The sequence below is a fragment of the Dasypus novemcinctus genome, chromosome 15, assembly GCF_030445035.2.
Source record: "Dasypus novemcinctus isolate mDasNov1 chromosome 15, mDasNov1.1.hap2, whole genome shotgun sequence".
Lineage (NCBI taxonomy): Eukaryota > Metazoa > Chordata > Mammalia > Cingulata > Dasypodidae > Dasypus > Dasypus novemcinctus.
Window position 1 is genome coordinate 105,192,055 of NC_080687.1, and position 14,074 is coordinate 105,206,128.

The 14,074-nt window shown below is 36.0% G+C and overlaps 1 pseudogene; it reads right to left on the reverse strand.

Moving 5' to 3' along the window:
- The window catches only part of LOC101418793 (selenide, water dikinase 1 pseudogene), a 94,519-nt pseudogene extending 81,595 nt beyond the window's left edge, over nucleotides 1-12,924 (reverse strand).
- Between the last annotated feature and the right edge of the window lie 1,150 nt (nucleotides 12,925-14,074).

Here is a 14,074-nt window from a genome sequence, read left to right on the forward strand (position 1 = left end):
TTTCTATCCTGAGTTTTTTTTATTATACTAGCTCTCTGAAATGTTTGGAAGTATAACCACTTCTTTTATACTTCATAATAATTTACATAAGAATGCAGTTATTTACTCTTTAATCATTTAGTAAAATATGTTAGAGACACCATGTGTGCCATGCATTTCTACCATTTTGGAGAACTTAACTATGGTTTTATTTTTAATAGCTCTAAGATTATTTATGTTTTCTATTTATTCTGGTATGAAGTTTGATATTATTTATTAGAACTTCAAATAGTTGGCTTAGGTTTTAAAACATATCTTTATGAAATTCTCCATAATATTCAACTATTATCTGTTAATTGCCCTCAGGAAATAGAGTAATTTCTTTTTTCTTCTTCATTTTTGCAGGTATCTTGTGACCTCCACCATGTGAATAGCCCAGGCAAGCTCCTTGGTAGTAAGATACACACTGACCAGTTACCTCCTCACCCTTGCCAATAGCCATCCAACTACCAGACAAAACCCAGACAAAAAAAAAGGGATCACATGAGTTATCCCTGCTGAAATCAGCGAAAACCTGCTGAGCCAAACCAAAATCACAATGAGCAACTATGTTTGCTTGTTTGTTTTGCATAAGTTGCTGTATTTAAGAGAAGTTATCTAGCAAATCAAAACTAACTACTGATATCTGGACACCAGAACAAGTTAAATATCATTAAAAACTTGGTTTAGATGTATTGATTAAAGAGCATTATTCAGTCAAAACTTATCTTAAATGGATTTGGTCAGGAACTGTGAGGGTGGTGATGAGGGAAGAGCCTGGAGGGTCCAGGGTCTGCCCAGTGCACTGCAGACTCAAGACTTGGACTCTGGGCCTGCGTGGGGGTTGGGAGGCTGGTGAAGGTGGAGGGTCTGTGATTGGTGGAGACAGCTGAATGGCCCAATTGGGATTGGGGGTGGAACCAGAGGAAGCCATGAGGTCACCTCTAACACAATCCCAGTCTGACACTGCTGGAAACTCCAGGTGAATGACAGAGTTGCATCTAGCTAAGATAACAACTTGTCTTAATGTAACCCTTATAACTAGGTCTCCTTTTGTGAGAATACCTCTCGGCACTAGTCAGTGTATGGGAAGATTGGGCCATTATGCAGAAAATCTGGAAATGGGAGGACTATATGCTTTGATGCATAATTTTGACCTACCCTCCTCACCATTACCTTTCCCTGCCTCATAGGAGTTATGCCCCTTGACTACAGTGTATACTGTGTAGTAAGGTGCTTGTCTCAATTCAACTTCTGTTGGCTTCCAGAAAGCATGCCAACAGCAGGGCTTACCATTCTACCTTTCCTATGTCTATATCAGTGAGATCACCCCAGGAAGCTACAAAAGCCCCAGTATCTCAAACCATCACTGAGGTCCTAGTTCCCTAAATGAGCCCAATTTGGTTTGTATGCTGTGCTGAAACAAGCACATATTTTCTCAGGTGCTACAATTGCTAGGCCTGCTGTCAAACTCAATGAAAATTTTAACCAAATAAGTGGCCTGTCTGACTTACCTATTAAACCTACATCCACTAGCCAGGCAGACAGTATTCCATGTGTCCCTCTAAATCATACACAGCCCCTCTGACAAATGCTTAACTGTTCCTAAGTAGGATAAGTCAAACTACAATACCCTGTATCTGGCACCAAAAGTTCTTACATGTCCTCCAAATCTGTCTTGGTGCCTGCTCCATAAGGATAAATACAACTATTTTTCCCAGTAGGACACAAGTCCTGTGGGAAATCACCTGATATATTAGCTGATCACCCAGAGAAAACCCTGACATACTTCTTCCCTAACCAAACACTTGGTATCCTTTGCAGACTGGATTCCTGATACATGACTTTCTCCTTTCCCAAACCTCAGCACATTGCCTCTGTGCCTGCACCTGGGGAGCAAATGCAGCTCTGATGTATGCACTCTAGTCTCATTGAACCACCCACTCCAGATAACACCAGAAGGACCACACCAGAATACACTCTCATGTCTCTGATATAATACTAGTAATTTCTATAATACTAGGAATAGGCCTACTGCTCTCCCTCAGTGGAACAGGGCTAGATGACTCTGCACTACGCACACAGAAGCAAATCATACAGGCTAACACCAATCTTTCTGCCACTTTAGCTACCTCCTTGAAAATCTCTAAGAAACTTTAGCCTTAATGCAGCAATCCTATGGGACCCCAACCCAAATGGCCCTAGACAACTGTCTGACTATAGATTACATACTAGCCAGGAAGCATGGTGTCTGCTTCCTCCAGGGAACCATCTGCTGCATTTATATTAATAATTTGGGGAAGATTCAAGATGACACATGCACCTTGCCACACAAATAGAAACAATACTTACATCTCACCCAAATTTTCTCCAACATTTCCACACTGTCAAATAGGTTCAATCTGTTCTCATGGAGAGATCCTACATCCTGGAGTGGGCTAAGGACTGGGTTTCAAATTCTTCTCTGGGAACTCTTTGGCATTTTCCTATTCACTATCCTTCTCAAATGCTTACCTAAATATCTGAGCTGAACCATCCCTGTAGCATTTAATGATTCCTCAGTTCAAAGTAATTCCATCTCAGTCAACAGGCAAGGCATCCAAGGTCATTTATCCTGGGAGCAGTCAGGACAACAGATAGTTGCTGCCTAGGCCTGGCCAAGGCTAGGTCAGAGCACTTAAGCAGTCTCTCCCTGGAAGCAGGGCAGGAAATTTAAACCATGGTCCAGTCAGTCAAGGGCCCTTGCTGCTAAAGTCATTTGAAAAATCCATTAGGAAACAACCATGCAAAGGTATGGCATCCCCTCCTCAGCTGCCCTTAAGTAGAAAAGACTGCTTCCCCAAGTACGGATTACCCCTCTGCTAAGCACTGGGAGGAACTCTGCCTTCACCTCCACTGTTATCCTGCCTGATTTGAGGAACTATAAGTAAAGTTTCTCATTGTGACTGCTTCATTGAAGCTAAGCATATGATCCTACCATACAAGGCTAGGGAGACCCCTTAGGGAACATTCTCCAGAGGCCTCCTCCCTCTGGGAGCCTGACCAAACTGTTTAGTTGTCAACTCATAAAGAATAAGCCACTTCTAAACTATATTCCATGTCCTAACAAAAGGGAACCTGCTATAATTTTAATCAGATCATGTCTCCCTCATTAAAACAGTATTAACACCTTTTGCATTGCTTTAAGAATGTAAACTAAATCACTCTTACTGACTTAGGGTCTCTGCATTACCCCACTCATGTCCATGCTCCCTAAAGTCAGAGTTAAAGCCACACTGTTTTGTTTCATCACCACATACTTGCCATGCTCTTTCCTCCAGAAATATTTGCCTGTGTTGCTCATTCCACCAGGGAGAGCCTCCTTACCCCAGCAATCTGGTTAAGCACTTGTCTTTCAGGCTCTTCCCTCATGCATCATTTTCTTGAGAAAGTTTCCCTGGCTTCACTGGAAAAACTCAGAAATCTCTAAATCACCTTCCTCCAGGTACCTTACTCACACAAACATCACTAAGCACAATTTCATATATTCCATTTGAATATAATATCAAGTAATTAATTCATATTATTTTATCTTATTTCAAAAAATGAATTATGTCACATATTTCAAAAATCAAAAACATTTAAAAGGCAAATATTCAGAAATATGTATTTTGTATATTTGATACCAGGGTAAAGAGAGCATATATTTTTGATGAAAAAAATGGAATTTTCTGTATTTTAAAATACTATTAGTATTGGGGTATCTGGCTATTTCTTGTTTCTGTTATTTCAAACAGTACTGTAAGAAATAAACATTTACAAGTGTTTTAAATATGAGTTTGTATGTATGTATATGTGTTTATATCTATCTATCTATCTATCTATCTATCTATCTATCTATCTATCTATGAATGTGTGTGTAACTTTACCTGATTAATTCTTATAGTACAACTATTACTCCAGGAGAAAATGCACTAATAAATTTGATGCTGAATAATATTGTTCAGTTGGAATTGTAAAATTTTGCACTTCTAACAACCATATATAATGTACAACGGCCATATAAGAGTGGCCTTTCTTCTACAACTCATTAAAAAAGATTACTTTCAAAATGTTGGATTTTGTCAGTCTAATGGTGAGAAATGTTTTGATTCTTTAGTTAGTATTTCCATTATGAATAAGTTTCATATTTCACATCTACATTGAAGGATCAGGTTATTTGTATTTAATATGGGTGAAATCTTTCTTTACATACTTTTCTCATTTTCTGTTGTGATATTGGGCTTTCTTCCTCAATGTCAGTAATTTTTTATAAAAACTTTTAACCATTGGTCTATTATCTGAGCTGAAAATATTTTTGCACATTTCCAGTTTTGAATACTTCTTTATTTTCTCTGTTCAAAAAATATTTTACTTTTATTTAGTTTTATATATCTAGATTTACTTTCATTTATATTTTAAGACTTAGAAATACTCTCCTTATTCAAATATATCAAAGGAATCATATTTTCCTCAAAAACTCTTATTTCTTAAAAATAAAATTAAAAACAGAAGCATCTTAGTTTCTCATTTTGTTCTGTTTGTATTTGTTATGAGGTGTGAATCATATATGCAGTAATCAATAGTAAATGATTATCAAGCATATTTCACATATACTTTATCCATAATAAATAAATGTTTTTCCACTAATATTTCTATTTGTGCTCCAATTCATTCTATTTAAGTCACTGTTGACTTGTAGAACATTTTAATAGCTATTAAGGTAAATTCTCCTTTGTTATTTTTATTCTTCAGAGATTTATTAGCTATATTTATATTTTTTCCTTAAGAGAATAAGATTTTCTTTCCAAAAGAAAGAGGATATACCATTGCTTGAGAATATTCTTGCATGTTTCAAGAGTAGACTACCATTTTGCTTTTTTCTTCTAATTTATTCCTGACCAACTCATGTTTCTTAATGTTTTATAAATGAATCTTTTCTTGCATCATTTAAGTAAGTGTTCCTCCTAAATATGCAGTTGATGTCTGCATATTAATATCCTACTCACTAAATAAAATTCCTCATGACTAAAAAATATTTTACATGATTCAGATGGTTTCCTGGTAGATAATCATGGTATATGAACCATTCCCATGTTAGACATGATGAAATAGTAGTTTTCAACCCATGCTAAGATTAAGAATCTCTATTACTCTTCATTCTGTCCTGCATCCATTTTTGTTTATTTTTGAATGCCTTTATTTTGACTTCTTTTTTCTTTACAAATATTTTTGAGGGTTCAGAAATTTAACTTGGTAAATTTGTTTTTTTTAAATTCCTTCCAATATTTTGGACATATCACTACAAATTCTTGATTTATTATGGTTCTATGATTTTTTCTTCTACATACCTTTAAGATTTTTTTCTGTCATTAGATGTTAATCAGTTTATTCTAATATATTGAGTTGTAAGTTTTAAAGAAAATCTCAGGAATATTTGAGGAAAGAGAGTGGGAATGGAGTTAATTTTTCACCAGAAACCTCGCAAGAACATGAAGAAATCTGAAAATATCTGTATACTTTTTGCTGACATTGATAAGTTGATTCTAAAATCATTGTGAAAGGGCAAAAGATGGAGAATAGTCAAGACAATTTTGAAGAGGAAGAAAAATTCTGGAGAACATCCACAATTGGATTTCAAAATTATTGTTAAGCTACAGTAATCAAAGCCTGTGATATTAGTGTAAAAAAACACTGTTAAGAAAATTTTGGGTAAGGAACATTCTGAAGAAAAGATTGGAAAGGCAAACATCCAAGAATTATAAAAAATATTTATAACTAAATAATTAAAATGAAAACAGCCCAATAAAATGGGCAAAATATTTTAAAATATTTGTAAAGTATGAAATATTCTCATAATTATATTGTTTAAATTTGAGTGTATTCATAAATATATTAAGTGTTTCAACAACTTACAAAGATAAAAAATATCAGGCAGGAAAACTGACCACTTAATATGCTATTTACAACTATGACGGTTCAAATATAAGGATAGAAATTGTATGAAAGAGAAAGACTTAAAATTATCTACCCTGTAAGCATAAATCAGATAATTATGTTTATAGGCTATAATAATATCTGACAGTATGATTTTAAAGAAAAGAAGCATTAAAAATGAAAAAGAAAGACATTTTATAATTGATAAAGTTCAATTCACAAGAAATATTTAACAACTTAATTTGATGAACCAAATATCATTGTCTCAAAATACATTAGACAAAGTTAAAATCAAAATTGAGAAATCCATAATATGTGGGAATTTATAGAACATCTTACTAAAGAAAAAAATCTACCCCATCTCCAAAAAATTTTGACAGATTTGGAAGGTCAAATTTATATTATAATCAATTGACACACTCCCATAAAACAAAAGTTCATACTTGTGAATACATCCTTAACAAACTTGATATAAATAATCATAATGAGACAGCTGCACATGTTGGATATAATGTCACAAAACAAACTGAATTCAAATAATTTGTTCACTAAACACTGCATAATTAATTTCAAAATAAATAGTAGAAATAAAAATTTAAAAATTCTTCACATTTTGGATAATAAATAATAAATCATCAAAATTCTTTGCTTAAAGGAGAAATGGTTTGGCCTAAATTTGAAAATGGATATATTTTGAAATGATGGATAAAGAAAATAAATACATCAAAATTTGCAGATGCAGGCAATACTGTTCAAAGAGAAATCAGGTTCTTGGAGTTAACCTATTCCTGTGGGAGTGCGACACTTTGATTTGAATTAATTCAGGTGGTAGGCATTTGATTGGATTGTGTCAGTGAGGAATGACTGAGAGTGGGTCTTGGTCTTCTTGTTGGAGTCATTCATAAATGGAGGACTGAAAAGAGAGACACCCTGAGAGGATGAGAGAGAGGTACCGGGGGCTAGAAGCTAAAATTTGCAGAACACAGAAACACAGAAGTTGGCTCCATAGAGGCTGAGAAAGAGACCTGGGTGAGAGGGAAGAGATGAGCCATATACCTGATTGCCCATAGCTGAGCTTGAGGAGAGAGGTTCTCTTGATGTCTTTATTTGGACAGAGCCACCATTATGCCCTACCTTGTACCTAATTGCCCATAGCTGCGCTCAGAAGGAAAGCCTCCTTAGGTGATGCTGCCATTTGTCTGATTGCCCATAACAGACCATCCATCAGTGAAACAGTGTCTTTGATGATGCCTTGATTTGGGTATTTTCACAACCTCATAACAGTAAGCTTTTAACCTAATAAATTCCCATTATAAAAGCCACCCCATTTCTGGTATATTGCTCCCAGAACATTTTAACAAACTAAAACAATTACTTACTCCATATTTTTATTTTGAAACTTGTTGCATAATTGCATTGAAGAGTGTACATAATGTAGACACTCAGTGTAGAGCTGAATTTAACTTTATAATCAGACATAATGTTATTGTATTTTGCAATAGGTTAATTAAACCATTTATCTTTGTTGACTTGAAAGACACTTCAGTTTTATATCACTCATACTTCATGTTATGTTAGATATAAATATATTAGTGTAGTATATCTATATATTTAATATTTTATGTGTTCTTCATTTCTTAAAGTTTTGTTAGAATTAAAACCCATAAAGAAATGTGCAGATAATATGGGAGAATTTTCACAAATTCAGCAAACCTTTGTATTTATCACTCAAATCAAGTAATACATTATCCCCAGAATTCCATGATTCCTGTTTGTTTTCCCTTCCAGTCCCTAAACCTTCATACTGCATTACCCCACCCAATAACCACTATCTTGACTTCTAACTGTATATATGGTTAACATACATACTTTGTTTTTTTTATTTTTATAGCCATATATTCCCAGAGTTTCCAAAATATGTATGGGACAGGAAAGACAAGATGGCTATCATAAAGGACACTGTAGAGCTTGAACAGAGCTAGTCTATGATATTGACTTAGTCCATAGAAGTTTAATATTATTAAATTTCCTAAATTAATTTTTTTCTTGTGATGATCAGAGGATATATTTCTTATTTTAGGCTAAGGTGTAATCTTTGCTTATTATACAAATTAATTTTTAAAAAGTAAAAATAATCAATCATGTATTGCTGTAATAAACCAAAATTTCTTCCAAAAATAATTGAGTGTTGATGATTTCATTTTGACAAGGATTTTTCCTTCTATTATACATTTCTATAATTGCAAAATCAGTTTACTGATTATCAATTACTACATTTTATAAATTTTCTTCTATTAATTTTATGAACTTTTGTTTTATGGGAGTGTGTCAATTGAATATAATATAAACCAGAATATATTCAGGTTCTCTAGGGAAACAGAGCCAACAAGATGGAAGTAGGTAGGCAGGCAAATAGATGATATAAATATTATTACATTTATTATAGGAACTGGCTCACTCATCTGTGGTGTTGCACAAGTCCAAGTTCCATAAGACCACTTGCAAGATGATACTACATTGAAGGTGTGAGGTGAATGACCCTGGAGAAGCTTTCTGATTGCAGTACAGATGAAAATTCTCCCTTCCAACTGCTGAAATCATCCCTTCTCCTTTAAAGCCTTCAACTGAATGGATGCAACTTCTCTATTGTTGAAGGCAGTCTCCTGAGTTGTTTGTAGATGTAAACAGCCATAAAGACAAATCAACTTACTGATGATTTAAATCCAGGAAGAATCCCCACAGTAACAATCATGCCAGTGCTTGCTTAACCAAACCATTGTACACTATTGCCTAACCAAGATGACAGATTGCCTTAAGCATGAGAGTCCATCCCTTGTGAATGTGGCATCCATACATAGTTCCTTAAACCATACTTGCTAAATAGAAATAATAGCAGTCATATTTTTGCCTAAATATATTCAAATACCCTGCATACAGCTGGAGACAGATGAGGTATCATCTGCCCTTGGACAATATTCACTCTTAAACTTATCTTATAAATTAAATATTATGATATAAAGTTAATGCAATGTGTATCATATGATAAAGGTATAATATAGGGAAGAAAATGAAGATATTTGACTTACATGTATATAAAAGCATACCCAAAACAAGGAAGAAATATTCATAACCTTTATAATACTCATTTCTATAACTGGTTATGTGGTCATAGCTCATATTTAAAACTATTTTCTCCCACCACCCATCCCATATTACCTGTAGCCTCAGAAAGCACCTCAGCTAACAATGGTTCTTTGCCTGTTGGGATGAACTGAACATTCATTCATGTAGTTTCTGGCCCATTAGTAGTAATTCCAGAATTGTACTGTTGCAGTTTTCCATTTACTGTAATCACAGGTCATGATAGGACTAAGACTAACAAAAGTGGATCTCCTGTGCTCCAGGAAACTCTTCTTTACCTTCATTATATAGTAGTAGGACTATTTCCCCTTGATAATCAGGATTATTTACTAAAGCCAGCACAGCAATTTCCCTCATGGCCTGTTGATTGAGAGGTATGCAGAAACTAGTTGGCAGTCTTAATTTCTCCTTCATTAGAATAATTTTTGTGCCTACTGTTAGAAGCACTCTTCATTTGGAACAAAGAACTATAGTCCAGCAGTGCTTAAGGTTGCAGGGACAGGAAGAAAATAATGCTCCTAGTGGGTCACTAGTAGAACTAGTGAGTAATGCTATTCCATTTCTACTTCTTGATTCCTGGACTCATGAATCCAAGATATGAGAAAACCAGCACCATTCAGTGGAAACTAATTTAGAGCATGTACAGATTCCTTACTCCAGCCTTGATAGATATTGTCACCCAATTGCAGCTGTGACTGAGTCTTCAAAATGGCATTCCACCCTTCTATAGATTCATCTGCTTCAAGATGATGAGAAACATGGTAAATCCATAGAATTCCATGAGCATGCATCAATTGCAGCATTTCATTTTCCCTGAAATGGTTTCCTTAATCAGCAAAAATGATATGTGGAATACCATGAAGGGTGGATAAGGTGTAACCCATGGATAGTAGTTTTGGAAGAACCATTGAATGTAGGAAAGCCAAACCCACATCTAACATATGTGTCCATTCCAATTAAAACAAAATACTCCCCCTTTCATGATGGAAGTGGTACAAAGTAATCAACCTGCCACCTGATAGCAAACAGACCACCTCAGGTTATGGTGGCCTATAAGGGATTGAGTGTTAGTCTCAGCAGATGGCAGAACTGACATAAGCAGTGGCTGTAGCCAGGTCAGCCTAGGAAAACAGAAGTCAATTACTATGCCCATACACAATATACATTCCATCCTAAGTCAAATTATTGCGATGAACTCCCCAAGAGGCCACAGTTGTGGGCTGAGAAAGAGAAGGTTATGTGGCAGGGGTGGTGACCACGGGCATGTTGTCCACTTCCTCTTGTAACTTACTTTTGCCTTTGGGGTCTTCTCAAGCCCTGTTTCATAGATACCACTTCCATTTTCTGAGGGAATGCAACTATGCACACACATTATGATTTGTTAGGTCAGATGACATCCAGTTCATGAAAAGCAACTAAGGGTTTATGGTAATGTGGTGGGCCATGGTTAAGTTTAAGGTCTTTGTTAAGGCCCAGCAGTAGGTCAGAAGCAGTTTTGCAATAGAAGAGTAGTTATCTGCAGAGGATAGCAGTGATTTTCTCCAAAATCCTAAGGGTGTGTGCTTCTATTATCCTATGTGGGCTTCTCCAAAGTTCCAACCAGAATCTCTATTTTCCATCCCTGCATTCTTCAATGTCTTGATGGTTGCAATAGTCTCTGCAATCCCTCCAGAAATGTGGTATTGCATTTAATTTATTATTTATCTAGGTAGAGGCAGTTCTAATATCTTCCATTTGGCATTTTCTACCATGATAACCCTCACTGCACAAGCCAGGGAACAAATATTAGGATTCTGCCAATTTCTGAATATGCTTATTCCAATTATACCTTCTCGATTTGGAAGAATGTATTAGTCAGCCAAAGGGGTGCTGATGCAAAATACCAGAAATTGGTTGGTTTTTATAAAGGTTATTTACCTGGGGTAGGAGCTTACAGATACCAAGCCACAAATCATAAGTTACTTCCCTCACCGAAGTCTATTTTCATGTGTTGGAGCAAGATGGCTGCCAATGTTTGTGAGGGTTCAGGCTTCCTGGGTTCCACTGGGCTCAGCTCCTTTGTTTTCTCTGCAAGGTCTGCTGTAGACTATGAGGCTCTCTAGGCTTTGCCTCTCTCCACAAGGTTAGCTGTAGACTATTAGGCAAAGGGCTCTGTCTCTTTCCCTGGGGCTCCACTTTAAGACTTCCACATCAAACTCCAACATCAAAACTCTAACATTAAGAACCCCCAACGCTGTCCTTCCCCACACCTTTTATCTGTGGTGGGTGGGGACTCAGTGCCCTAATGACATGGTCCAGTCAAAGCCCTAATCATAACTCAATCATACCCAGGTACAGACCAGATTACAAATGTAATCCAATATCTATTTTTGGAATTCATAACCATATTAAAGTGCTATAGAAGAGAAATATAAAAATGAGTCTGGGGACACACTAAACTTAATGTGAGACTGAACTGAGCTAAAGATCCACTGATCACCTGAATTCCATAAGCCCCTACTCTGACTGGTGAACCACAACTACATTTTGAGTATCCTAGATTTAATATCACTTTTGAGCCAGTGTCTAATTATCACCAAAAACCCCCACATCTGCTCATTTCCTTTTCCCCAATGCAAAGTTAACCTCTTAAAAAGCTGTAGGTCCCTTTGGGGATATCTGAGAGGAAGATTAAAAGTATACATTTTTGTCAGTGTATTGGATCTGGTCACAAGTGGACTCAACCTTCCCTTTACTCAAGGGGATCTTGGTCTGTAGTCTGTCTCGAGTCTGGGTATTTATTAAGGGACTGTGATTCTGTTTTTATGATTCAAATTTAAGTTTTAGTCACTTGACCTAGGTCTCCTTTCCTTAAAAAATTAGTAGACTTCCCATTTATTTTATTTCTTGATTCCCCATGTTGGACTAGTCAAAGCCATAGATCTCTATAAGTCATACTATTCTGACTACTTCTTTGACTCTGCTGTACATTTTGGTAGCCAGGCCAACCTTGTCTTTGGTCATGAAGTGCTGCCCCTTGGCTTCTGCTAACCTAGTTAATCTCATTGTGTTTATGTATCAAAGTTCAGTGACAACAACTCCCACAGTAACATTTAACTTTGAGAGGAGAGCAATGACAGAGTTTATCAAGGATAATGGACTTATTCCTAACATTCCTGGTGAAAGGTGTGTCCTCGGGACATTCCTGGAGTGGGTGAGCAATTCTTTCATGCTAAATCCACCCTAATATTGAATCTCTCATCTATATTATATGAGGTTGTTTTGGCATTTCAACCTCAGGCAATATAGGTCAAATTTTAGTCCATACTTCAGCCAGTCATCCAAACAAGACATCAGAGCCTTTTCTAATTCCTTAATCTGTGACATTGAATTCAGAATCTCTGTTTAGTGGGCACATAACAATAAATTCAGCCAGATTCAACTTTATGTTCCTTCCACCATTACACCATATCCTTAATATCCATTCCCAAATACATATACCTGATTACTTTCTATATAAATGTATAAAATCATGCAGTACTTTTGGAGTGTGAAATACCTCCTCATTGGTCACATTTTGTACCCCAACTTTTGGGCCTGTTGAAACATCAGCCTACTTATAGGCCCAGAAGAAAAGATGGGTGGTGGGTGGTTGTGGAAAGATTTAGAAGTGCCTTGCAATCAATCTACTTTGGGGCACCCCATTGCAGTTCCATCTGGTGGAACAGGATTAATCTCTTCATACAGAGAATTGAGGACTGTTTCTTCATGGGAAGTAGTTATAGGTTTATCGGGCATATGAGGGTTAATTTCTTCAGGTAGAGATTGCATGGTTGAGTCCTCAGGAAAGACTGGCATTTGAACGTATGATTCCTCAGTACAGACCATAACAGGCATATCTAGGAAAACTCAGCAGAATCTAAGGTTTCAATGTACACACCATCATCATTATCAACCAATATATCCCCATCCCAGTTTTCAGGATCCCATTATTTTCCAACCAATGCCTTCACTTTAAAAACAGAAACCCTGTAAGGCTGGGAATTCAATTTATGTTATAAGTCAGCCACTCACACCTTAAAACTCTGAACCTCATTTATAGAAATCTCAAATCTGTGACTACACAAAATAAGATTTTCTTTCAAGGTGCACAGACATTTTCATGTCCATCTAGTGCTTATGTTGGAAATTTGAAGTGTTCATCTCATCCCTTTATTTTACATCTGTATCCAGTGTGTTTAGAACCAGCCATTCAGCATCTTTATCCTTCTAAATTCCACAAAACTCTGTTAAAGTGTAAAATACAATGTCAACCAAAGCCTTGCTTCTTATAAGCATTTGAATAGCCATATCCAGTGGAGATATTTTAAGTTTCTCTATCACATACTCATGACAAGGACTATCAGTGCCTTCTGGATAGTTATAAATAGAGTCATTATTACCTTTGAATATACTAGATTAGAGAACAAATTTCCCAAATCCAAGAACCAACTAAGAAATCTCATCTTTGGATATTATTTCCCTAGAAATACTCCTACTGCACAAATCTGAAATGTAAATATTATCACATTTATTATAGAAATTGGCTCATGTTACAGTGGGGATAGGCAAGTACAAATTCCACAGTTGCAGATCACACACTTGGAACTCCAATGAAAGTTTGTGATGAATTTACCTGGAGAACCTGACTGGATGAAGTGGAAATGAAAATTTTCCCTTCTGACTGTTGAAATCATGCCTTCTGTTTCTAAGGACTTTCAATGATTGCATGGGACTTCTCTAATTTCTGAATCTAATCTTCTTAGTTGATAATAGATGTAATAGGCCATAGATGCAATTAACCTCCTAAAAATTTAAATCCTTGAGATATTCTCACATGAATAATCAGGCCAGTGCTTGCTTAACCAAACAACAGGATGCCATAACCTAACCAAGTTGACACATGATCTTAACCATTACAATTGTCATAAAATGTGCTACT